The sequence below is a fragment of the Nuphar pumila genome, chromosome 1, assembly GCF_984573655.1.
Source record: "Nuphar pumila chromosome 1, dmNupPumi1.hap1.1, whole genome shotgun sequence".
Taxonomy (NCBI): domain Eukaryota; kingdom Viridiplantae; phylum Streptophyta; class Magnoliopsida; order Nymphaeales; family Nymphaeaceae; genus Nuphar; species Nuphar pumila.
The window spans coordinates 142,363,887-142,391,515 of NC_143249.1; positions in this window are offsets into that span (position 1 = coordinate 142,363,887).

Below are 27,629 nucleotides of genomic sequence, written 5' to 3' on the forward strand. Positions count from 1 at the left end.
GGTGGTTTAGTTCCTGCGTGATGATTTTGTTCTGTGTTGCGCCATGACTCACAGTTGTTTTAGTTTCTGTATGATGATCTTGTTCTGTGTTGCGTCGCAGTGAGCATATGTAAGGGAATTTGAATTTTGAGTCACCATCAAACCTGCAAGCTACCAAATCCGATATGAAAATATTGCAGAAATTCAAATCCGTGATTGTCATGACATTTTTGAAGCCTTGCATTGTTCTCAATACAATCATCTCTACATCATTTACTTAACTTCGTCATGTTTTAGATAGTTTGTGCTGGGTCAATAGGTATTCTGATATTAAAATTCTTTGTATTTTTTTATGTTGTTGCATATACATTGGTCTACTATTGAATATCTCTTCCATATACCTACCACCTGCTAATATTTCCTGCAAATAGTACTGTTCATCGCAATAATCCCACACTTTCACTGCACTTTCTCTAATATTTCATCCAGCATATGGTCATCATTTCACCACACCCACCACAACTACGCATCAATTAAACCCTGCAGTCACCACTGTAGCTCCCTCTGCTAGAGCATGTCTTCAGCACCCATCACCTGCACAGTTTGATGCACTTATCCTCTTCACCCTCTTTTAGTCGTCTCATGACCAATCCCCTTTATAATCATCACTTCTTTTCTTTCCTTAGCACTGGACATTAATTGTTCCCTTATTTCACAGGTGCACAACAACAACCACTACCTATATCAGCATCGCGTTGCGCCCTCCATTCCACTTCCCAGATGCCTTCCATCTTAAATCACATTCCAGCATATGGGACCTCCAACCTCCCATGAACCCTTCAAATTACCTCCATATTCCATCTTCTCGCTCTGCAATTGCAGCAACATGGCTGCCCATTCTCATCCTCTAATTGTTGTGTCTACTGTCTTCACATCAACAACATTCACTTACTCCACCTTCACTGTCATCGTGCTTACAACATCATACTCTTCACCTACAACCCCAGCCTATCACCACTGTCATGACACTATTACACATACACAACTTCACCCCTTTTTACAACATCTTCTACTTCGTTGCTTGCATAACACCATCAGCTCCACCCCCTCTACAAACAACCCAAATAAGGATGTAGGTTCCATGTACCTGCGTCCCTTTTCCCATTAGCTTAGTATGTCACACATATGCATTCAAAATCTCCTTCATGGACCTATGCATCACACTTAAACCAAGGTATGTAGGTTTCATCATCAATGTAAGGTGTTATATGTACCTTTTTAAATACCCCCCTCCTTTAGTATAATCACTACATTTAGATAGATATATGTACATTTAATTACGATTATATGCACATTGGCTCTTAAAATAATGTTTTTTTAGTGTTCTTTATATTATCACATCCAGTCTTGTGCTAACTCAGTATTTTGCAGGAATGCGTGGAAATATTGCTTTTCTTTCTTAGTTTAGGGATTTTGATTCAATTCAATGTTGTAATAGCTAAACATTAAATGAGAATATTTGCTTTTCTAGCTTAGGTTAGAATGTATGTGCATATAGATCTTAAATTGTCTATTTTCATATCATTTTTATCTTTTCTTTCAAAAATTCATAAATGGGAACACGAATGGCATGTGCACCATTCTAATAAAGAGGTGATTAAATCCTAAGTGGACGATTTGCATCAATGGCCATAGTCAAGGTGTGAACAAGACTTAGGATTTTCATCTTTTATGGAATAACACTGGATCCACACTGGATTCTCCTTCCAAAAAAAAATCATCATATTTTCAAATATTTTCTTCTTTTATCAGAGTTTAATTTAAAATTAGCTCAAAATATATAACAATGGCCATAGTCAGGATATATTGAGAGTTAAATTTCGTTTTAAACTCTATAAAGGCACGAAAAGGTGTTTTATTCTTTAGTTGAAATTAAATATGATTACTATATAATACATTCAATGACCATTGTCAGGGATGCATTATATCTTTAATCTTATTTTAATTCATTTAAAGAATGAAATATGCTTTTCCAATATTCAATTTCAATATTCTTTAATTCATTTCATCATTTAGGATAGAATTACATCATATTTTCAAAATTCTTTTTTTCAAAATTCAAGTGATTTTTGAGATAATTCTTCAAATACCTTCTTCATTTCTAAAATCAATTCTTCTCAATTCTATCTCATTTCAAAATCCAAAATTCAATTTCAAAGTCCAATTTGGCTTTGAAATTTCGAATTCATTTCTATATTCTAGATTTGATTTCCAAATTCAAATCCAATTCAAAGTTCAATTCAATTTTTGAAATTCCAAATTCATCTCCAGGATCAGGATTCAATTTAATATTCAAAATAAATCAAAGTTTGATACAACTCTAAAGTTTCTAGATTCATCTCCTGATTTCAAAATTCATGTTTAAAAATCAAGTTTCATTCTCTATCCCTCTTCTCAAATTTTGGAAATTGATCTAGGATTCTTTAAATCCAAATTCTATCTTCAAATTCCATTTGAACTTCTCAAATCCAAATCTAAGTTCCATCCGGATCTCCAAAATCCAACTCTACCCTCAAATTCCGTTTGGATTTCTTAAATCCAATTCCAAGTTCAATCAGGATTTCACAAATCCAATTCTAATCCAAGTTTAATCTGGATTTCTTGAATCCAATTTCAAGTTCTATCTAAATTTCCAAAATTAGATGCATCTTCAAATCTTCTATGGATTTCTAAAAACCAGACCCCTCTTCTAATTCCATATTGGATTTCAGACTTTGGATTTAATTCAATTTAGGATTCCAGACTTCGGATCCAACTCCATCTAGGACTCTAGATTTTAGATCCAATTCCACTTTTCAAAACCCCATCTTAGATTCTAGATCCAATTCCATCTCAAATTCCGGATCTCGGATCCAATTTCATCATGGATTCCAGATTGCATACCCAATTCTAAATTTCAAATCCCATCTAGATTTCTTTCACCTTTTATTCTGATTTCAAATTTTAAATCTAGAGTTTCACTCTATCTTCAAAATTCCATCTTGATTCTCAAATTCTAGATCCATTTTGAAGTCCATATTCAACTTTCAATTCTTACTTCCTAAACTCCCTTCTTCAAAATTTAGGTTCATCTCAATCTTTGATTATTTCAAAACTCAAGACCTATTCTAAATCTTAAGTTAGAAAACCTAACTTCTCCAAGTCCGTCTTCAACTTTCAAAAACCTTTTCTTCATCATATCCTTCATAATTTCAAAATCACTTGAATAAAATTTTCAAATTCTTCTCAAAAGAGCATACATCTTTTGCATTTACACAAGCATGATTCTATGTGCATCCTTAGACTTAGAATAAATTCTTAGATAATGTTAAGGCAAAGCAAAAGGCATGAATTCGATCCTTGGTTCGATTACCCCTGGTAAAGGCACCAGGAACGGTCGAACCTCATATCGACGAGCGAGCCCCATCTCCCTTTTTCCAGCAAATATTTCAAAACGGAGGCGAGTAATCTTTTTAAAATCTTTTCAAAATTAAGGTCAAGTGAGACTTTCGCAAAAGAGTTCCTCTCTCTCTCTTCTTTCTTTTCTTTTTTCTTCTCTCTTCTTTTCTGTCTTTTATTCTCCCCTTCAAAAAGGAAAAATAGAGGTTAGAAAGGAAAAGAGAAGGAAGAGAGAGAACACCAAGAAAGATTTTTTTTTTTTGCGATGATCTTAATGGTACGCAGAACACATCAACCCCGTTGAGCTGCGAGATTTTGATAAAGTTGTTAATCTGTTTGTGGAACGATTCATGTTCAATACCGAGGCACTGCCCACCCTCAATCATTTGTACAATCTTAAACAAAAGGACAAAGAAGATGCCATAGATTTCATTCGGAGGTCGACAGATGTAACGCCCCAAATATTTAACTTGAAATTTTTGGAATAAATTTTTTTTTAAACAACAATGAAAAAACTTTATTAAATCCTTAGTCAAATTATTTGGGTGGTTTACAAGTAATAGCACAGACTCCAGGCATTAAGTAAAATAAACTCTTGCATTGACATACCACAAGTTTTAAATTACAACTTAATGAATTGTTACAAGTCAGAATTCCACAGGACATTCGAAGAAGATAAGGTCACATGGCACTGTCCGCAGCGACGACCGCAATTACTCGCCATTCTGTTACTTGAAAAAATATTAATCCAGAAGGAGTCAGACTACCATGTCTGAGTAAGAAGCATAATATCCACATGAATGTGCACAGTGTCACGTGTATAAGTATATGTGCAACATGTTTAGATAAAACTAATAATCATTTAACAATTGATAAATGTACAGGTCACTAAAGTTAAGCATTTCATGATATATTCCATCAATATCAAAGCATGATCCATCATATGCATAAACCATATTCATATAAGTAATAACAACTTTGGAACTAATGTGCATGTACACCTGACTTAACTAAAGCATTTCATGTAAGGTGTGCATAAAGCACAAACACCAAACACATCGTTAATAAATTATCACAATTTTCATGTAAAGGAAAACCGATTTGAATCATGCTCTACAGGAGTCACAACTTACTCCAAAAATTTCAACATCGAGCAGTATGCAACTACTTGAAGATCTTTCTTAATGCACTAACTTTATGTTTCATCTTGTTAATTACCCTGTGGGTACGCACAAGCATTCGACATTGTAGCGGACCGACACCACACGGGGGTCTATTATTTTATAACCCATGTGACTAGCCGTACGGATATCCAAAGGGGGCGGTTCATGACTGAGAGAGTACTCCCCAATGGCTAGAACTAGAATTAGGATGCACCCTGTACTTCTGCAGATGGCTTGGATCTACCACCTAGGACGAATTGGTAGTCCTAGCCCCGTAACTCTGAGGACTGGGGACCGGGTGAGACGCCTAGCTCTCACAACACAAAAATTGTCCCACGAAGCTTGTACCATCTACCCTCTCCAAGGTAGGCCATGGGTCCAGTAACATACACCGTCTTTCAGGTGTATCCAGAGCCCTGGGAAAACCAGTAACATATACTGTTTTCAGGTATACCCAGTATCCCGGGAAACCAGTAACATATATCGTTTCAGGTATACCCAGAATCTCTTGTTTATTTTACATGTGCGTATACTTTCATTCTTGTTTAATTTGAGTCTAGTAACATACATCATCTTTCAGATGTACCCAGAACCCTGGGAAATCCAGTAACATATACCGTTTTTAGGTATATCCAGTATCTCAATAGAAACTGGTAACATATACCATTTTTCAGGTATACACAGAATCTAGAATTTTCATTTATGTCATCATGTATTAATTTAACTTTTGTTTTTGGTGCTAGGGTATACATATCGTACCCCACTGGTTATGTCGCAACATGGCATAACCCAACTTTAACAATTCATAAGTGCTTGTATGGCACTGTCAGCTTTTTGCGAAGCTGCAAGCTCGATTTTAAGCTTTCATATGATCATGGCATGAAGATGTCCTTTACTTTGCAAATTTTTGTAAAACAAACATAGATCACCTCACACAAAACATGTCATAACACTTACGTACAAAATCATAAATCAATTTATATGCAAATTGATTAGCATCATGAATGCCCATACGACACCACAAGAGTTGTGCGTGCTTAGTTTCAACCTTGGACCATCATGCCCCTATATATATTTATTTTTATAACAAAATCATATATTTAACCATAGGTGAATCCTGCATTTAACCTGAGTTCCAACATTTCTATGTCAACCACACCCCAAACAATGTGCAACAAGATTACGTCATTAACCTTTCATTCATTTGGCTCATTTACCAATACATACAATTTTCTTCATAAACAGAGAATAAAGCAATTCATCATACTATTTAATCATGAACACTATGGTGACTTTGCCATGACTAATGTAGGTGGACCATGAGGACTTTTGACCAATTTGTGGCATGTATACTATAGTGAATTGCCAATGCAATACAAATGTATGTACAAAGTGAATTTCCTTCTTTCTTTCTTTTTCACACATAACTACCGTAGGAGATTTAGATACACGGGTGTAGCACAATCACAAGTGGAGTGACAATTTATATTCATAACAGGTTTGGATTTGTCGATGTATGACACCTATTAATGCAATGATTGCTTTATGAATCCAATAGATTTGCATATGTTGGAGTATGACATTTACAAATGAAATTTACCAAATTCAAAGAATAATTGAGTTGTATATGGAAAGTGTAGCACCACCTTTAACCTGATGCAAGCAGTAGATGATTATAGTACTATAAATAAATAATGGTGTCGATATGACAGAGATGTTAGGAAATGACCTAGCAATGCATCCAAGTACGAACACGACCCATATATGTTGAGTGCAGGGTTTACGCTAACTGCACACCATGCAATTGAGGTGCTACTCAAGAGCTAATTAAGGGCTATTAAACTCCGTTCAAATAAATATTTGAAAACAGCAAATCAGCAATCAAACACCCTACCAAATCAAGTTACAAACGATATATTCATATCATTAGAGGATTTCACCAAATCAGTTGATGGGCGCTCTCCAAGCAACGCACGAACATTGTGTGGGTTGTCTGGGCACAACACGAAAATTGTGAAAGAATATTCTTTCCCAAACAACAATATATATCTGACTGTTTAACTTGAGATGTATTCAGATTCATATATATTTCAGAATACATGTTAAAATCAAATGAAATGGAACCCATTTGATGCCCGAAAAACTTATTGTCCAAACAAAATTTTCATAAATTCAGATAGAACACAATATCACAAGAACTAGATCTTGTTCTACTCAAATTCAGCAGCTTTGATCAAGCACAAAAATCAGCATGTGGACAGATTTTATTTGACGTCAAATCAGATTTAGACATAGTTTAAGAAATACAAAACGTCTTTGCACACAATACAAAAATATGTGACATTTTAACACGTGAAATCCATATCCAATGGGCGATAAATAATCAGATCTCTAGCACATATAAGCTTAAGCAAATGACATGGTTATCAACAATAGCAATAGAAGAAAGAGATATAAAAGGACCAAAAGTTTGGAACCAAGTGTGATTCACGGGGCCGTTGGGATGTTCCACCAAACACTTGGTAGGCATCCCTCAGCTTGCCTAGAAACCGCACTTTGGGTGGTGTTACATCACATGAAAACTCGTGAATCCAACATGTCCTAATCAGCAATTACATCTAGATAATCATCCAAATAAAGCTAATTGAAAATTTTAGATTTAACCTATCAAACAATTGATAAACAACAAATTGCATCAATAGTGGGCTTTCACATTCATGACAATTCATTATCGTCCAACATGCACAGGGAATCAACTTCAAAGTAGGAGGGAATATACGCAACCAGAACATGGGAGATATTGACAGCCACAGTCAGGTTGGAATGAACCTACATTCCAAAGTTCTAAACCAATTTATGTAATTAAAGGCATTGTTTACACTACGCTAGAAATTTATACCCCACTAATTTGAGTACGCATAAATTATCAAACCCTACCAAGCTGTCAATTGATCACCATCGATCTTGTTGATGCGTGTTTACTATTGGATCATTAGCTTTTTCATGCGAATCACTATTTGGTTCGTGCAGTTTAGGTATAAACAATGAGATCCAATGAACCAATATGTTATGGGCTTATGTATGCCAACTATTCTTGTAAACTGCTAGATGATAAAACAACAAAAACAAAACGTTGATAGACTTTGAGCTAAGAGACTGTACTTTTCTGTGTTTCCAATGACCACAACGTTGGTTTATATGACCCAGACATTACTGCAACATGACAGATTGATCTGATCAACAACTTGAGTTGTTATTGCTGTAGCCGTGCAACACAAACTATGTAGAAATTCTTTGATGCTCACATGGAGGATCACAAATCATAATCATGGTCTCAAACCTACTCACATGAACCAATATATATTCCAGCACATACATGTGCTTCATAACATAATGCACAAACACATAGAGATTTTGCCCTTACCTCGTTGAAGATCGAATCCGGAGTTTTGCGAGAGGGCTTCCTCTTGCTCCACACGTCTCTTTTCGTTGTTTGGTTCAGCGTCAATAAGAAGCAGAGATAAAAAGATGGTGATGGCACTGGCTGGAATGGGGAAGTCGTGAAAGAGGGAGGAAGAAAATCACACGGTTGAGAGGGGAAAAATGAGAGAGAAAGGGAAAGAGTCTTCATGAAGTTCGGTTTTTGTAAACCTCTCTCTGTTTTCGGTTTTTTTCTTGTAACCCCCACCTCCAACTTCATTTTCCCATTTTCCTTTCATTAATGGGCTTTGGTTGGGCTTCCCATTTGGGAAAACGTCCAGCCCACCTTCCATGTATGCCTCCTCCAACATGTCTTTATTGGGGAAGTTGAAACGTCTTTCCCCTCCCCTCTTCAGAAAAAATTATTTATTATAGTAAGTTGAAACATCCTTAAAAAAAAATCACAAGGGGATTCAAACTGGGGACCTCTTCTGTAAGGGGTAACGAGCCCCACCAGTGCGCTATACACAATTTTGTTGCATATCTTTGCAACAAAATTTTATTTAACCACTTATAGACGTCTGGTGGTTTTTTCAAAAAATGACGTCTTAGGTATTTATTTCTTTTTCTCTTAGTAACCGACCTCCTTAATTGAGGTCTTGAAACTCCCCACCCAAATTTCGAAATTTGGGTGGCTCATTATTTTCTTTGTTTTGAGACCTCCCCCATTAAGGTCTTCTTAATGGAGGAGTTATTACACCATTTGATTTTTTTTTTTTACAAAAATTGTCTTTAATAAAAATGATAACGACGCATGGGGGGATTTGAACATGGGTTCTCTTCTCTAAGGGGTAACGAGCCCCACCAGTGCGCCACCTCTTGTTTCATTACATACTCTTGCAATCGTAATCCTTTTATTCTCTTTTGACGCAATTTACAAAATAGCGGCTTTTAACAAAATTTCTGGCGTACACGGGGATTCGACTCACGTTCGCTTCCTGTTGAGGCAACCAACCATACCAGTGCGCCAACTCTTACTTGGTTGCACTTCTTTGTGACTAAAACTACTTCAATGATGAGCGATGTTCAAAATCGCATAAGACGTACAAAGTGGCGTGAGCATTGTTTATGAAGAATCAAGTCCCGAGAATTATAAATCAAAGTCATAATACATATGACTAGTAAATCCCTGAATTTGGAACCCAAATGAGGAAAAAAACTCGTTATTTCATGTGAATTACTGAAAAGCGTATATCAATCGGATATGGTCATAACGAGGGCGATATTCGCAAGAGATGAAACTTTAGAAAAGTGCTTTGCGAATTTAGTTGTAATTGAAAACTAAAATTTTGATTTTAATCGAGTTTCAGATCCATCCAAGATCTGAATCCATACATCGTATCCGAATCCAAAATCTTGGATTCATTTGATCCAGTTTGGATACAAGATCCAATTTGATCGACTCTATATCACTTTATCGTATTTATTTCCAAGAATGGTAATATTTATTTATTTTGATAATTATTGAAATTTTGCGGGTTTTAAATCCTTCCCCCCTAAAAGGAATTTCATCCGCAAAATTTGTTGAAAAGACCAACCAAATGGATTGGAGTATCTAACTATGTGTGTTATATTAGATGATACTTCAAAACCAATTGAAGTATAAACCTTGCATCTTGTTTTAGGGTCCTATTTAGTGTAGCAAAATTCCCTATTTGAAGCCCCTAATGGCATAGCCTTCATTACTAGAAAGTGATGTATATATACATATAACCTCTATATATCAATTGGGTCAACTATGATTCAGTATTCAATGTGTATCGAAACTTGAGTCGTTAGACCCTATGTCCTGGATCGAATTCAATTAAGATCTGGTATAACATTCTAGATTAAACCAATTCAAGTATTAAACTTAAAGTCATTTCATTGAATCCTTTCATCAAAATATTCATCTTGGTTCCCGAAGAACCTACATAATAACATTGTTAAGTCTAATAGTGTCCCCAGCAATATATCTAGGTTCTAAAAAATTTTATATAATAATTCATTTTTTTACAAACTAGAAAACAAAATTAAACACTTATAGAGCTTTTGCAGGGTCGTTGGAGTGCCATGAACCATATACTCTTGTCTTGCTCTGATACCATAGTCATAACGCCCCAAATATTTAACTTGAAAATTTTGGAATAATTTTTTTTTTAAACAACAACGGAAAAACTTTATTAAATCCTTAGTCAAATTATTTGGGTGGTTTATAAGTAATAGCACAGACTCCAGGCATTAAGTAAAATAAACTCTTGCATTGATATACCACAAGTTTTAAATTATAACTTAATGAATTGTTATAAGTCAGAATTCCTCAGGACATCCGAAGAAGATATGGTCACATGGCACTGTCCACAGCGACGACCGCAATTGCTTGCCATTCTGTTACCTGAAAAAATATTAATCTAGAAGGAATCAGACTACCACGTTTGATTAAGAAGCATAATATCCATATGAACGTGCACAGTGTCATGTGTACAAGTATATGTGCAACATGTTTGGATAGAACTAATAACCATTTAACAATTGATAAATGTACAGGTCACTAAAGTTTAGCATTTCATGATATATTCCATCAACATCAAAGCACGATCCATCATATGCATAAACCATATTCATATAAGTAATAACAACTTTGGAACTAATGTGCATGTACACCTAACTTAACTAAAGCATTTCATGTAAGGTGTGCATAAAGCACAAACACCAAACACATCGTTTATAAATTATCACAATTTTCATGTAAAGGAAAACCAATTTGAATCATTCTCTACAAGAGTCACAACTTACTCCAACAATTTCAACATCAAGCAGTACACAACTACTTAAAGATCTTTCTTAATGCACTAACTTTATGTCTTATCTTGTTAATTACCCTGTGGGTACGCATAGGCATTCAACATCGTAGCGGACTGAGACCACACGGGGGTCTATTATTTTATAACCCGTGTGACTAGCCGTACGGATATCCAAAGGGGACGGTTCATGACCGAGAGAGTACTCCCCAATGGCTAGAACTAGAATTAGGATTCACCCTGTACTTCTGCAAAAGACTTGGATCTACCACCTGGGACGAATTGCTAGTCCTGGCCCCCTAACTTCGAGGACTAGGGACCGGGTGAGACACCTAGCTCTCACAAAACAAAAATTATCCCACGGAGCTTGTACCATCTACCCTCTCCAAGATAGGCCATGGGTCCAGTAACATACATCGTCTTTCAGGTGTAGCCAGAGCCCTGGGAAAACCAGTAACATATACCGTTTTTAGGTATACCCAGTATCCCGGGAAACCAGTAACATATACCGTTTCAGGTATACCCAGAATCCCTAGTTTATTTTACATGTGCATATATTTTCATTCTTGTTTTATTTGAGTCCAGTAACATACATCGTCTTTCAAATATACCTAGAACCCTAGGAAATCCAGTAACATATATCGTTTTCAGGTATACCCAGTATCTTAATAGAAACTAGTAACATATACCATTTTTTAGGTATACCCAGAATCTAGAATTTTCATTTATGTCATCATGTATTAATTTAACTTTTGTTTTTAGTGCTAGGGTATACATATCGTACCCCACTGGTTATGTCGCAACATGGCATAACCCAACTTTAATAATTCATAAGTACTTGTATGGCACTGTCAGCTTTTTGCGAAGCTGCAAGCTCAATTTTAAGCTTTCATATGATCATGGCATGAAGATGTCCTTTACTTTGCAAATTTTTGTAAAACAAACATAGATCACCTCACACAAAACATGTCGTAACACTTATGTACAAAATCATAAATCAATTTATATGCAAATTGATTAGCATCATGAATGCCCATACGACAACCACAAGAGTTGTGCGTGCTTAATTTCAACCTTGGACCATCATGCCCCTATATATATTTGTTTTTATAACAAAATTATATATTTAACCATTGGTGAATCCTGCATTTAACCTGGGTTCCAACATTCCTATGTCAACCACACCCCAAACAATGTGCAACAAGATTACATCATTAACCTTTCATTCATTTGGCTCATTTACCAATACGTACAATTTTCTTCATAAACAGAGAATAAAGCAATTCATCATACTATTTAATCATGAACACTATGGTGACTTTGCCATGACTAATGTAGGTGGACTATGAGGACTTTTGACCAATTTGTGGCATGTATACTATAGTGAATTGCCAATGCAATACAAATGTATGTACAAAGTGAATTCCATTCTTTCTTTCTTTTTTAGACATAACTACCGTAGGAGATTTAGATACACGGGTGTAGCACAATCACAAGTGGAGTGACAATTCATATTCATAACAGGTTTGGATTTGTCGATGTATGACACCTGTTAATGCAATGACTGCTTTATACCTCCAATAGATTTGCATATGTTGGAGTATGACATTTACGAATGAAATTTACCAAATTCCAAGAGTAATTGAGTTGTATATGGAAAGCGTAGCACCACCTTTAAGTTGTTGCAAGCAGTAGATGATTGTAGTACTGTAAATAAATAATGGTGTTGATATGACGGAGATGTTAGGAAATGACCTAGCAATGCATCCAAGTACGAACACGACCCATATATGTTGAGTGCAGGGTTTACGCTAACCGCACACTACACAATTGAGGTGCTACTCAAGAGGTAATTAAGGGCTATTAAACTCCGTTCAAATCAATATTCGAAAACATCAATCAAATACCCTACCAAATCAAGTTACAAACGATATATTCATATCGTTAGAGCATTTCACCAAATCAATTGGTGAACGCTCCCCAAGCAACGCATAAACATTGTGTGGGTTGTCTAGACACAACACAAAAATTGTGAAAGAATATTCTTTCCCAAACAACAATATATATCTGACTGTTTAACTTGAGATGTATTCAGATTCATATATATTTCAGAATACATGTTAAAATCAAATGAAATGGAACCCAATTGATGCTCGAATAACTTATTGTCCAAACAGAATTTTCATAGATTCAGATAGAACACAATATCACAAGAACTAGATCCTGTTCTACTCGAATTCAGCAGTTTTGATCAAGCACAAAAATCAGCATGTGGACAGATTTTATTTGACGTTAAATCAGATTTACACATAGTTTAAGAAATACAAAACGTCTTTGCACACAATAGAAAAATATGTGACATTTTAACACGTGAAATCCATATCCAATGGGCGATAAATAATCAAATCTCTAGCACATATAAGCTTAAGCAAATGACATGGTTATCAACAATAGCAATAGAAGAAAGAGATATCAAAGGACCAAAAGTTTGGAACCAAGTAAGATTCACGGGGCAGTTGGGAAGTTCCACCAAACACTTGGTAGGCGTCCCTCAGCTTGCCTAGAAACTGCACTTTGGGTGGTGTTACATCACATGAAAACTCGTGAATCCAACATGTCCTAATCAGCAATTACATCTAGATAATCATCCAAATAAAGCTAATTGAAAATTTCAGATTTAACCTATCGAACACTTGCTAAACAACAAATTGCATCAGTAGTGGGCTTTCACATTCATGACAATTCATTATCGTCCAACATGCACAGGGAATCAGCTTCAAAGTAGGAGGGAATATACGCAACCAGAACAGGGGAGATATTGACAGCCACAGTCAGGTTGGAATGAACCTACATTCCAAAGTTCTAAACCAATTTATGTAATTAAAGGCATTGTTTACAATTATTTGATTACACTACGCTAGAAATTTATACCCCACTAATTTGAGTACGCATAAATTATCAAACCCTACCAGGCTGTCAATTGATCACCATCGATCTTGCTGATGCGTGTTTACTATTGGGTCATAAGCTTTTTCAAGTGAATCACTATTTGGTTCATGCAGTTTAGGTATAAACAATGAGATCCACTGAACCAATAGGTTATGGGCTCATGTAAGCGGACTATTCTTGTAAACTTCTAGATGATAAAACAACAAAAACAACACGTTGACAGACTTTGAGCTAAGAGACTGTACTTTTCTTTGTTTCCAATGACCACAACGTTGGTTTATATGACCCAAACATTACTGCAGCGTGCCATATTGATCTGATCAGCAACTTGAGTTGTTATTTCTGTAGCCGTGCAACACAAACTATGTAGAAATTCTTTGATGCTCACGTGGAGGATCACAAATCATAATCATGGTCTCAAACCTACTGTAAACACCCCAAATTTTCACCCTCATCCAGTGTTTATATATTTCATGTGTCATTGCATATCATTGCATGCATTCGGCATACCATTTCATTGCATTGTATAGCATTGCATGTCATTACATCTCATTTTGAGATCCAGCACTCCTATTTTCAAAATATTTAATCCAGATTCGAGTTTTAAAACTTTTCTTTCAAAAATAATTTTAAAACTTGTGTTTTTAATCAACATTCTGTCATTTGCCACCCCCCAAGACCTTATATTTTGAAGTGTTTTTCTCAGAAAACAATCTAGATTCGTTTTAAACCCAATTTTCAACTGATTTTAATTCTCAGATGAGACCCATTTAGGTGGTGTCGCTTCTGGATTCCTTCATTTATCAAATTTCTCAAAAAATTTAGAGTCCTAGTTGGATCAAGACTCTATCTTTTTATCTTTTTAAAACATTTTCAAAACTCCATTTTGATTTTAAACCAGTTATGGTCATATCCCTTGTCCATTTCCTCCATTTTGGCTAAAATCTTAGAGTCCTAGTTTGATCAGGACTCTTCTTCTAGAGTCCAGTCGGATCAGAACTCTACTTTTTACTACTTTTTTACTTGTTTTTGGAGAAAACCTTTCAAAATCTTTTGTTTTGGCCAAAAATCCCAGAGTCTTAGTTGGATTAGGACTCTTCTTCAAGAATTTCAGTCGGATTAGGACTCTTCTTCAGAGTTTCAATCAGACTAGGACTCTGGCTTTTATCACTATTTTTATCTGTTTTTAAACAAATCTTTCAAAATGAGTCAAAACTCAGAGTTTCAGTCAAAACAGGACTCTGTTCAGAGAGTCCTAGTTGGATCAGGACTCTGATCCTGATTTCAATTTTATGAGAATCTTTCAAAAATCTTTCCATCTATCAAAACTATTACACTTTTATCAAAGAATTTCAAAATTCTGAGGTTTTATCCCAGAGTCTTGATCAAATCAGGACTCTGCCCCGGAGTCCTGATCGGATAAGGACTCCATCCAAAATTGGTTTTCATACTTCATTTTCACTGGCTTTCAAAAGCTTTTCCTAAATTTTATCATTTGCTTATCAGAAAACCAAAATTCTTAGAGTTTTGATCGAATCAGGACTCTTTCTTAGAGTCCTAATCAAATAAAGACTCTGAACCAAAACTTCAATTTTATCCTAATTTTAACTGTTTTTCAAAATTCTCTCACTTGTTTTCCTAGAAAATCCAAAAATCTGAGAGTCCTAATTCAATTAGGACTCTGTTCCCAATGTCTCAGTTGAATCAGAACTCTATTTTATTTCAATATTTGTTATTGTTTTCACTGTTTTCACAAGTTCTTTCATCTATTTTTTAGAAAATACAAAAAAAATCTAGAGTTTCAGTCCGATCAGGACTCTGCCCTAGAGTCCTAATCCAGTCAGGAGTTTGTTCTAGAGTTTGTTTTTACTTCCATTTTTATTCTTTTCTATTTGTTTTCAAAAATTAGGTCATTTTATAGAGTCCAATTAATTCAGAACTCTATTTCAGAGTTCTGATTGAGTTAGGAGTCTAACCCTGACTGTATTTTCTGACTCGTTTCACCATTTTTGGTAAAATCTTTTCAAAAGCTCCTTCATTTGGCTTTTAAAACACAAAATCTCAGAGTCCTAAAAATCCAGGACTCTAACCCGGAGTCCCAATTCGCTTGAGACTCTATTTTCAAAGATTCTGAATTTCAACGGTTGATTTTAACCCTTTTTTAAAGCCATTTTTAGTATTTATTTCAAGTTTTTCAAAACTTCGATGTGGGCCCCCCTCAGTTGGCGCCATATTCAGAGAAGTTCTGACTCAGTCAAGACACTGTATCATTTCAAACATTTCAATCTCAAAGTCTACTTTTGAATCTCTTTTGAAAAACCTCTCATTTTAAAGTTTTAAAATCGTTTTTGAAAATTCAAGTAGGGCCCACTCGGGGTGGCGCCACATTTGAAGAAGTCAAGGTTAGACTAGGGTTATTCATTGTCCTAGTTAGGCTAGGGGTTTAGAGGAGTCAAAAGCAATTTCAAAAATCCATTTTATTTAAGTTTTAAACCATTGGTTTTTAAAGGTTTTAAATTCAAGTTTTAAAAACCAAATGTGGGTCCATACTAGGTGGTGCCACATTTGGACTTTCTAGGGTTTAATTAGGTGTTAATTAGGGATTAATTAGAGTCCATTTAGGTTAGAATTCTCCAAAAAAATCGTCCTCCTCATGTGGTTTATCAAAAACAATTAAAAAGAGTCCAAAAAATCAAAACTCTTCCTACACAAATCAAAAAAAAAAATCTATAAATAGGGGACCTAAAGGGGGTCAAAGGGAGCGCTTTTCTCTCTCAAATTTTCATGGCTTCTCTCTCCTCTCCATCACCTCCACCTTCCTCGATTGCTGTTGCAGCCCCAAGGTGAGATATTTAATATTATTTTATTAGTTTTTATTAGTTTTTTATTAGATTTCACCATTGGTACCTCCCCTTTCATGGATTAAACCATGGATTCAACCTCAAAAACCTCAAGTGCAATTCAAGAAGATTATCTAACCCTATTCTATGCTGTTTTTCATGATTCTAATCCATTAGAATCATTTATTGCATTATTTTTTATATTCTTAACCAAGAAAACATGAGATTTATCCGATTAAATGGATTAAATCCATGGTTTCAAGGGTAAAAGCAATTCTAGCCATGGATTCCCTGTGTTTTATTTATTTTTTTACTTATTCATGTTTATTACACATGTTACAGCATATAAATTAGTTTTGTTTTACTGTTTAAGTATTTTTTATTGTTTTCATTGATTCAAGCATGTTTTATTGAGTTTTCTTAAATTTTTATGTGTTTTAAGCCTAGATCAGTAAAGAGCATGTTAGTTCGTATTGAAATACTCACTGTCAATTTCTAATTTTTTTATATGTGATACACGGATATGTCAGTGAACTACTGTGAAAATTTCAGATGTTTTGGGATTCGGAAACCCTGTTAATAAAATATAAAGTCAAATCAGGATTTCCATTGATTAAAAGCGTTGTTTAATTTTAAGTCTAACTTGCAGATGTGTTATTTCTCTCATTCGATATTCGATTCTAGATCCGTAAAGTGAAGTGGCTTCAAGATAATGTGAACTATTTAATGTAAAATTTTGATAAATTTTTGCTTCTGTTTGGTATTTTTCCTTTGTCAGAGACTTGGATTCTAAATTTAAAACTCGTTAGGGTTTACCAAAAAACTAATCAGACTTGTAATGATCATAGATCTTACACCATAGATTCGATTCATGATTTCTAAAAAAGGAAATTAATTATTTTTATGTCTACTATTCACTGCTGAAATTTAAAGGATTTTAATGAGGTCTGCTATTTGTTTCTATATTTTTAATCGGAAGTACCTGTTTTAACCCTTTTTAGATTCGTCATATTTAAGTCCAAATTGCCGGAAGAGTATCTCCCTCATAAGAGATGATTTTTCCAATCTGTAAAAACGTAAATCTTTGTTTTTATATCTAATTTACCTTTGTAAAATTTCAAAAAATTTCATGATGATTTAACCCATAATTCGGGTCTAACATTGAAACTGGTTTGTGACCAAGGGTAAAAATAGCTTATTTTAGGGTTTTAATGCAATTTTTGAATTGGAATAATGTCAAAAATATATTTTTATCAATCTGATTTTATTGTTATAACAAGTGAATGTGTCGATTTTTATGAATTTTGGAATCCATTTGATGCTTGAATGGATCAAATTGTAAAACAGGGTACCTGCAGGATCCTGAAACACTGCCAAAATCATGATATTTGTGGTATTTCTTGATTTTCATGTATAAATTCATGTTTTTAGGGTTTTTTCATGTTTAGAATCATATTAGGATGTTTCATGTTTGATTTTATGTTTATTTCAATCATAAATCCCAAGTTTTTACCAAAATCTATTTTAGAAAACCCTGATTTCAAGGCCATAGTCTTGCTATCAGGGGCATTTTGGTCATTTGACCTAAATTTCGAAATTCTAAACCCTAAGATTTATGTTTTTAATCATTTCATATCATATTTGGTTTGATTTATTCTCATTTGAATTTCAAAAGTTGTATTTTACCAAATATCTTTCTGAAAACCCTGGTTTCAAGGCCATAGTCTTGCTATCAGGGGTATTTTGGTTTTTTTGACCCCAATTTCGAATTTTTAAATCTCATCTTTATTATTTGTTTAGTTTTATTTCATATTTCATTAAGTTTATATCAGGGAATCATGGAAAAAGACTTATATCTAATAAAATCCAGCAATTTTCAGATATTGCTGGATAAACCTAGAAAAGCTAACATATCTTCACTAATCTATTTTTCTAGTTTTGCAGGGACATTGAAGGCTTTACTTTTATGCATTTAAATTTAATTAGTGATGTAAATTGTAATTAAATTTGGAATAAGAATTTCAATTTCTGCTTAGACTAGGATTTGTATTGCATATAGTTTAATTCTGCAAATTTTAATATATGATGGATGTATCATTCATGCACATTTTTACAAATTCACAATGGTCTACACTAATGGCACGTGCACTAGCTCTTATGGAGTCGACAAACTCGGTGGAATTCGTATTTATGGCCATAGTCAGAATACAAATGAGACCCAAATTTGTGATCTTCGTATTAGCCACATTCAGCCTACACTCTTAGGCTAACTTCAAAATGCACTGCATTTCTCAAAAATACAAAAAGATTTTCTCAATTCCTCAAAATCAAGTCTTTCAAATCCATATTGATTCATTTCATTCATTTGCAAATCCCAATTCCAATTCAGAGAAATCGATTTTCTCAAAAAAATTTAAATCTTTCTCAGAAATCAATTTTCTCAAAGTTCTGAGTTTTTAAAGGATATTTCAAGTGTTTCTCAAGTTCAAAATTCAATTTTCTAAGTTATATTTTCAATTTCAAAGTTTAAATTTAGAGAAATCAAGTTTTTCCAAAGTTATTCCAAATTTCTTAGAATCGATTTTCACAAAACCCTTATATTTCTTCAGAAATTGATTTTCACTTTCTCAAAAACATTCTCTCAATCATGATTCACGATTTTCCAAGGACTTCTTTTCCAAGAATTCTCCAAGTTTTTCAAATCTCAAAGCAAACATCATGTTTTCAAATCTGCATTTTTCAGAAAATTCATTGCACATGCCTGATTCTTTGTGCATTTAGGAAATAGAACATGATTTAGACAAGTTGAGCAAAGCTAAGCACACTTTTGATCCTTGGTTCGATTACCCCTGGTAAAGGCGTTAGGAACGGCTGAACCTCGTACCGACAGACGAGTCCCATTCTTCGGAATTATCCTGCATTTTAAAACGGAGGCGAGTTATTTTCAAAATCTTTTTCAAAGGTGAGTTTGACTCGCAAAAGTAAAATTTTGAATGATAACAGGTTTGGCGACCGTGATGGGACGTGTCTTCGCCTGATCAATTATGTGCTTAACTTAGTTCAAATTATCAAAATTGTGTTCTATTTAATGTTAGCTTTTACTTTCTGATATCATGTGAACCTAGGAGACTAGACTTGAACCCAGCTGACATGGATTACATGTAGACTAGGCATGGTTTGGTAGGACCATATTGAGGAGGAAATTTTCATGCTCACATAGACTTAGGTCTAATACAATACTTTTTAATCTAGGATTTGTATGAAAACAATGTTTGCTTCTTCAAAAATTTCAAAATCTCTATCTCTTTAGGTTTTAGAGCCCTCTGTTTGCTTGCATGTGCTCATTTTCCAAAAACCACCCCACCTATCTTTACTCGGTCTTCACGTTGCTGGGCTTTCTTCTAGAACCATAGTTAGGGACAAAGCCCCACAACTGGGTCACCTATTTGGGTTAACGCCCCCCTGCCACGTACCAAGAGCCATAGTCCAACGTATATCGGCAAGCGCTCAAGGATGTTGGAAAACTTGAACCTAGAACCGAAGAAATTGATTTTATGCCACATACATCGAGCCTCGGCTCGAGTATATAGGCATAACATGATTGGATACTGTTGATCTGAACCTTAGAGTTAGGATTAAGGTCCTACAGCTATTTCAAAACAGGTGCATCTAGAGTCAGCTTGTAGGGAATGTTGTATGTGCATGATTGTTTGTACAAGATGTGATTGATTATGTTCTAGTCATCTCCTCTTTACTTTTCCATATTTTCCCCAGTTTTTCCAAAATATTGGATGATTTTTTAAATACCTCACTTTCCAATTTAGGAAGTATTTCTTTGTATTTTATTCAAACCCTGGACGATTTTTCAAATTCACCTTTATTTTCCTCAAAACTCCAGGTGATTTTTCATCCTTTCGTTCTTCTGGATCTCGAATTTCCAACTTCATTTTTATCCTGCCTACATCTTTTTCAAAATCCTTATATTTTCTTAAGTTTTATTCCAATTTTCCATGTTTTCTAGTCTGATGACATCCAGTCAACTTGATTCGATCTTTCCTGGGGGTCACATCTCCTACGAGGTGGGACAAGGTCTTCTTGAACATCGAGTCCTCAGCACCGGATCCTTCTTTCCCCGGTGGTATTATTCATGGCTCAAGAACTTTTCTCGTATGTTTTCGGACCATTTGGACGGTTGTGGATTGGAAATGGCATCCGTAGTGGGAAAGCAGACAGTCAACGACAATTTGATCCACGCACTGGCTGAGCGGTGGAATCCAAGCACTAGTACCTTCTGGTTCCCATGGGAGGAGATGACTTTATTGATGGACAAATTCTCAGAGATTATGGGATTACCTGAACCAGCTGGTCAGCTTGGAGATCCACTGGAGAAACAATTTTTGATCAATGTCAAGGGTCTGGATCCCCGAGACGCTTTAGCTCGCATGACAGGACGCAAGTCTTGGCCATTGATCGAGGAGAATGGAAATGAGTATGTGAACCTGCTCGAAATCTACAGACAGTACGGGACATTTGTGGAAGTCAGTTCCTTATCTCGAACAGCTCGAGAGAGAATCTAGCATGCGATGATCTTATGCACTATAGGATTAACTCTCTTTCTAGATGGACGGAATTACATGGATATTAGGATAGTTCAACTTCTGTGAAGGTGAGGAAGTCGACAGACCAGCCGCCTCTCTATAGCCATGGCCGCACTCGCTTTTCTGTATCGAGGGTTGACCCGTTTCACACTCGAAGAATCAATTTTAATCGAAGGGTGCACCTATGCATTGCAATCTTGGTTCCTCCGGCATGTGCCAACCCGAGCCAGTTCATTCAGATACAATGGTGAAAAGCTTCTTCCAGTTGCACGATACTGATTCTTGATCGACAACCTTCAAGAGGAAGAAGTCATATGGGACTACTTTGATCGTCAGGAATCACATCTCAGATATATTTATGCATACGACAAGCGGTTCAGGCTACTTGGCCCATTCTTCTGCTTATACTATCATCCAGAGCGCTGTGTCAGGCTATTCTCTCAGAGACAGAAGCGCATAGAAATTCGTCTATTATCAGGGACCTTGCCAGAGTTCGATCTCACATCAGATCAGTGGTCCGGAGCATACCATTTTGCCAGACATGGTTGGGATTCTTTTGTTACTCTCACTATTTTTCCTGGTCCTCGAGTGTCCTCTGATTATCAGGAGTGGTGGAAAATTGTTTGACCCCCTCCCCTTTGTCAAGTTTATTATTAATAAAATCATGTCTTTTTCCTTTAATAAAATTCCCTTCATTTTCATTCTATCATGGTTTGACGACCTCGCCTAGGTAACAAGGCGCATTTTACTTGTTTATTTTGCAAAGAATAGCAGCGCAATTGTCGTGACCCCAACGATGACTCAGTCCCTAGTAATGGGACATCCTTCAAATTGTCTACTAGATATTCAGCAAATATTTCCTATTCAAAACCATTTTCAGCAGCTAATCCTCAGTTTGCCCTGCAGAGAGCACCCGCATCCTTACATGGTTCAGACGAGGTCCGGAAAGAAAACCGCGCCAGTCTAGATTACCAGTTCCTTGTCAGTTTCAGTACAAGAAATGCCCTCTTCACAATCTGCCGGAAATGGAAATCAACAAGCTAATGATGACATCGACCCACAGATGTATTCATTGTTCCAGAGAATGCTGAGTAAGTTATTGACTGAAGAAACATGAGCTAGCTCAGGAAAAGCCCACAATAAGAAAAAGGTCAAAGACCGAACAATGAAAAAGAATGTGGAGATCACTAGGAAGCAGAATCGTCACAAAGAAACATCTAATGAGGCAGAATCAGCAGAAGATACTGATGAAGAATATGAAACTCACCAAGCAGTTAGAAAGTCTACTCAAAGGCAGGGGTCAGCTTATAAATCTGGGAATCAGTCTGTCAATGACCCTACTCAGCCACAACTCCGAGATGTGATGAAGATGGTCAAGGATCTGCAGGCCCGTGATAAGGGCAAAAGGGTCTTCACTAGTGAAGATTTTTATGATGGACTGGATGGGGATGATGATCTTGACAATCTCCCCAAGAAATTTATCAAATTCGATGGTTCGGGTGACCCAAAGGCACACCTCGCCCTTTTCTTTGCAGAGTGTTCCAAGTTTAGAAGGAATAATTGAGCCCTGTTCCTTTGTTTTTCCCGCAGTTTGGAGGGTATTGCAATGAAATGGTATTCGGAACACATTAACCCTATAGAGCTGAAAGAGTTTGACAAAGTGGTCAATTTGTTTATTGAGCATTTTTTATTCAATGCCGAAGCCCTCCCGAGTCTCAGCCACCTCTGCAGTCTGAAGCAAAAAGAAAATGAGAGAGCCAGGGACTTTATTCATAGGTGGAGATCCGCTTGCAACAAGATGCGTGATCCAATATCAGAGGGACACGCACTATCTTTGATCCTGAGTAACTTCTCGCAACCCCTAAGGGGACTAATTTCCACCTCTCTATCCAAAACTTTCATAGAACTGACAGAACGAGCCGAATGACTTGAGTTGAGTATGGAAAATGGATCTTATGAGGGCTTCATGTTTAGTAAGAACAACAACCAGCAGGAATCGAAGAAGAAAACCCATTTCACATACTCTGCCAATAACAGCAAGAATCAGAACAAAGGAAGTGGGAAAGATCACAATTATGGTTCCGGAGGGTCAAATCCCAACAAAAATGATTAGAAAGGCAAATTGATCCCTCAGTATGATAGACAACCACAACAATCTCTTGATCAAGGGTCGAGACCTCAAGAAAAGCCAAAGCGTGAAGGGTGGAGTTATAATCGCAAGTTTACCCCTCTGGATCAGTCCCTCGAAACAGTGTTAGAGTATATGCTTGGCAATGACATGATTAAGCTCCCATGGGTAGCCGATCCACCAGCAGTTATGGGTAAAATGAAGGATAAATTCTGCAAGTTCCACTGAACAGTGGGACACGACACTAAGAACTGTTTTGTTCTAAAAAACATCATACAAGATTATATTGATAAAAACTTGTTGGTGGAAGGAGCCGAAGATGAGAAAATGGAAATACTAAATCAGTCGTTCTTTCAGCATTCGACTGCAGTGATATCTGATCATCCTTTTCAGCCACAAGATCATATCCAACCATGTCCTAGCAGCGATATCGATGTACAACGTCAGATATTAGTGTTGCATAAGGTCCAGTCCAATTCTCAGAAGATGGACCTTGTTTCTGCCTTCAACAAGCTGAAAGTTTCGAAGGAACTTATCGGAGTATCTCTAGAGAAAAGAATGTCATGGTTTCCCAAGGGCTTTATCAAACCTGTTTCAGCAAAAGGGAAAGCATCAGAAGAAAAGGTCGATACAATGCAAAGACCAATCACTGCCCTCTCTAATATCCCTATTCTTGAGTTGGCGCGTGCCTCTCCCAAGCATCAACAAGTTTTGGACGATTTACTGCAAAAAATCAAGGTTAAGCCAGACATCACTCCTGAAGACATGGCTTAGATCGTTAATCAAGCCATGACCAATGCTCTCATAACCTTCTCAGATAAGCATCTGCCCAAGCCTCACACATTTCATAACAATGCTCTGTACATTGTAGTATGAACCCGAGGAATGATTGTACCCCATGTGCTTGTAGATAGAGGTAGTAGCCTCAATATTTGTCCTGAAATGACTGCCAAGGCTCTGGGCATAAAAGAAGAAGAATACACACCGGATCCCATCACCATTTATGGATTTGATAATCATGGACAGACGGCAAAGGGCAAGATCTTCCTTGAAATATTTATCAATTATTCTGTCCACACAGTACTTTTCCACGTCGTCAATGTGCCACCAACGTATAATCTTCTATTGGGAAGAACATGGATTCACAATGCCAATGCAGTGCCATCCACCCTACACCAGTGTATTAAGTGGTCTAAAGGTGGCATGATCACTACTGCTCTGGGAGAAGATCCAGAAGAGAGGCTGACTCAACCTATGATTCCTCGGCCAACCTATACTGCTGACATCCCTAGCATCAGGGAAAGTGAAGAAGTCATCCTCAGTGAAAGTTTGGAAATATTAAAATTAGAGGCAACTTCAGAGGTAGAGCACACCGCAGCGATGGTCCGATGGCAAGGGCCACATTTCTTCAAAATCGAAGGTCGTCTCGATTACAACACTTTCAAGGACCATCATCTTTTCCTGCAATTTATAAGAGCCAAAAAAGGGTTTGATCTGTTACTGAAGCATGGTTATCAACCTTTCAAAGGTTTGGGCAAGAACGAAGATGGCCGACTAGAGCCACTGATCCCTGATCATCATCCGTGTAGGGCAGGATTGGGATTTATGGGCAAAAGATCTCACAAAAATACTATCATCATTAAGGGGATTCATTAAAAGCTTCTACCATTTGTCTTTCTCCTTTTCATTCGTTTGATTTCTGCAGTTTGTAGGGACAATGTCCCATTTTAGTTTATTTTAGATGTCATCATTTCATTTTAAGTTTTCAATAAAGCTATCAATTTTTTTGTCTATTCGGATGCCATCTTTCTCTTACTCCTCTACAATTTGTCTCCAAAATTCATTGTTCTTGTCCTTTTTTATTTCATGCAATTTATGTCATAATGAATGGACTTTTTCTAAAAAGCTACTCCTTTTCAAAATTTCAGAATGTTTTCCCAATCAATAAGGAGATTAGTCATCAATTCATCAATCACATCGAAACCTGCAAAGATTTATCGGGTCAGGGCAAGAGCGGAGGACAGTAAGGTCACAAAGCAGCCAGAAAAAATGGCAGAATTTGATTCATCAATTCCAGAGTTGCCAGAATTTGCAGTGATTCAGAAACAAGATGAGCCATTAACCCTAGTGCAGGATCCAACTGAAGACATCAATATTGGTTCAGAGGACAATCCTAAAATTCTCAAGATCGGTACCAGTCTAAGCACAGATGAGAAGAAAAAGCTCATTGATTTTCTCGAGTAGTATCAAGAAGTGTTCACGTGGACTTATGAGGATATGTTAGGGTTAGATCCTAAATTGGTGGAACATCGCCTCGTCTTGAAGCCTGAGGCGAAACCAGTTAAGGAAGATGGATCCTCGAATCGAGCAGCAGGTTAAGGAAGGACCTGAGGATTTACTTAAAGCAGGATTCATTCGAGCAATAGATTATCCGGATTGGTTGGCAAATATCGTAGCAGTTCCCAAGAAAAATGGTAAAGTCCGAATTTGTATCGACTTCCGTGATCTCAATAAGGCTACTCCAAAGGATGATTATCCGCTCCCAAATATTAATCTCTTGATCGATAGCATGGACGGTCATGCCATGTTCTCTTTTATGGATGGATACTCCAGATATAATCAAATCAAACTGGCCACTCGTGACCAATCCAAAACATCCTTCACTACGCCATGGGGCACTTTCTGTTACACAGTCATGTCGTTTGGGCTCAAGAATGCCGGAGCAACCTATCAATGCGCAATGGCCGCCATATTCCATGACCAGATGCACAAGACCATGGATGCATACGTTGATAATATCTTAGTCAAATCCAAGGAAGAAGAAGACCACATCGATGCTTTAAGTCAGGTCTTCAAATGACTCATTCTTTATAAGCTAAGACTCAACCCTCAGAAGTGTGTCTTCGGAGTTGAATCAGGTAAGCTACTAGGCTTCTTGGTCAGCAAAAAGGGAATAGAAGTCGATCCCGCCAAAGCAAGGGTCATCATTGATATGTCACCTCCAACTACTCTCAAAGAATTACGTAGTCTTCGGGGACGTATGCAATCAATTCGGAGATTCATATCCAATCTTGCCATGAGATGTGAGCCTTTCAATCATTTACTCAAAAAAAGAGTGAAGTTTGAATAGGGACCAGAGTGTCAGCAATTGTTTGATCGTATCAAGAAATATCTTCTTAACCAACCTGTTCTGAAGCCACCGGAATTGAGAAAACATCCTTTGTTGTATGTTTCAGTTAACCAAGTCGCTTATGGCAGATTCTTGGCACAATATGAGGAAGGCAGTCTGGTTGAGCATGTCATCTACTATGTAAGCAAGACTTTTATTGACTACGAGAAGAAGTACTCTCAGATGGAGAAGACATGTCTAGCACTGGTTTGGATGTGTCAGAAGTTGAGACATTACCTGTTAGCATCAGAAGTCAAGATCCTCTCAAAACTTAATCCTCTCAAGTATATTCTCGAACAACCATTTCTCAGTGGACAGATTGCCAAGTGGCAAGTCCTCTTGATGCAGTATGACTTGAAATATGTTTCTCAGCAATCTATCAAAGGCCAAGCAATTGCAGACCAATTGGTAGATTTTCCTTTGGCAGAAGATGTTAAAGTCGAGGATGATTTCCCCGATGAGCGGATCTGCAATATTCAGCAGTCTCCAGTTTAGAATTTATTTTTCGATGGTTCCAGAAATATGGCCGGCATAGGAATCGGAATTTACTGATCACACTATAGAAAGAGATGATCCCCTTTTCTCTAAAACTGGATTTTCAATGTACCCATAATATGACAGAGTATGAAGCTTTAATACAAGGTATGAGAATTCTGCAAGACTTTAATGTTAAGAGAGTACACGCTTTCGGTGATTCATTACTCGTGGTCAGCCAAGTCAAAGTTGAATGACAGATAAAAGACCAGAAGTTGCTTCCTTATCAAAAGATCGTTCTAGCCCTCATCAATAATTTTGATGAATTTCAGTTTTTCCATGTCAAAAGAGAGTTTAATCAAATAGCTGATGGTTTGGCCAACCTAGGCTCCATTATGTCTTTCAGAAGCGGAGAATTCTGTCATTCTTTTGAAATTGGCAGACTTAATCAACCTGCCTTCATTCTAGTAATGCAAGTTAACCAGGCGGAACAGAAAAAGAAGCCTTGTTACCAAGATATTAAAAATTTCATTGAAACGGGTGAGCTTCCACCACAATTATCAAAGAGGGAGCAAAAAGCGATTCATCATATGTCTGCCCATTATTTTATTCTTGCCAATGTTCTTTATCG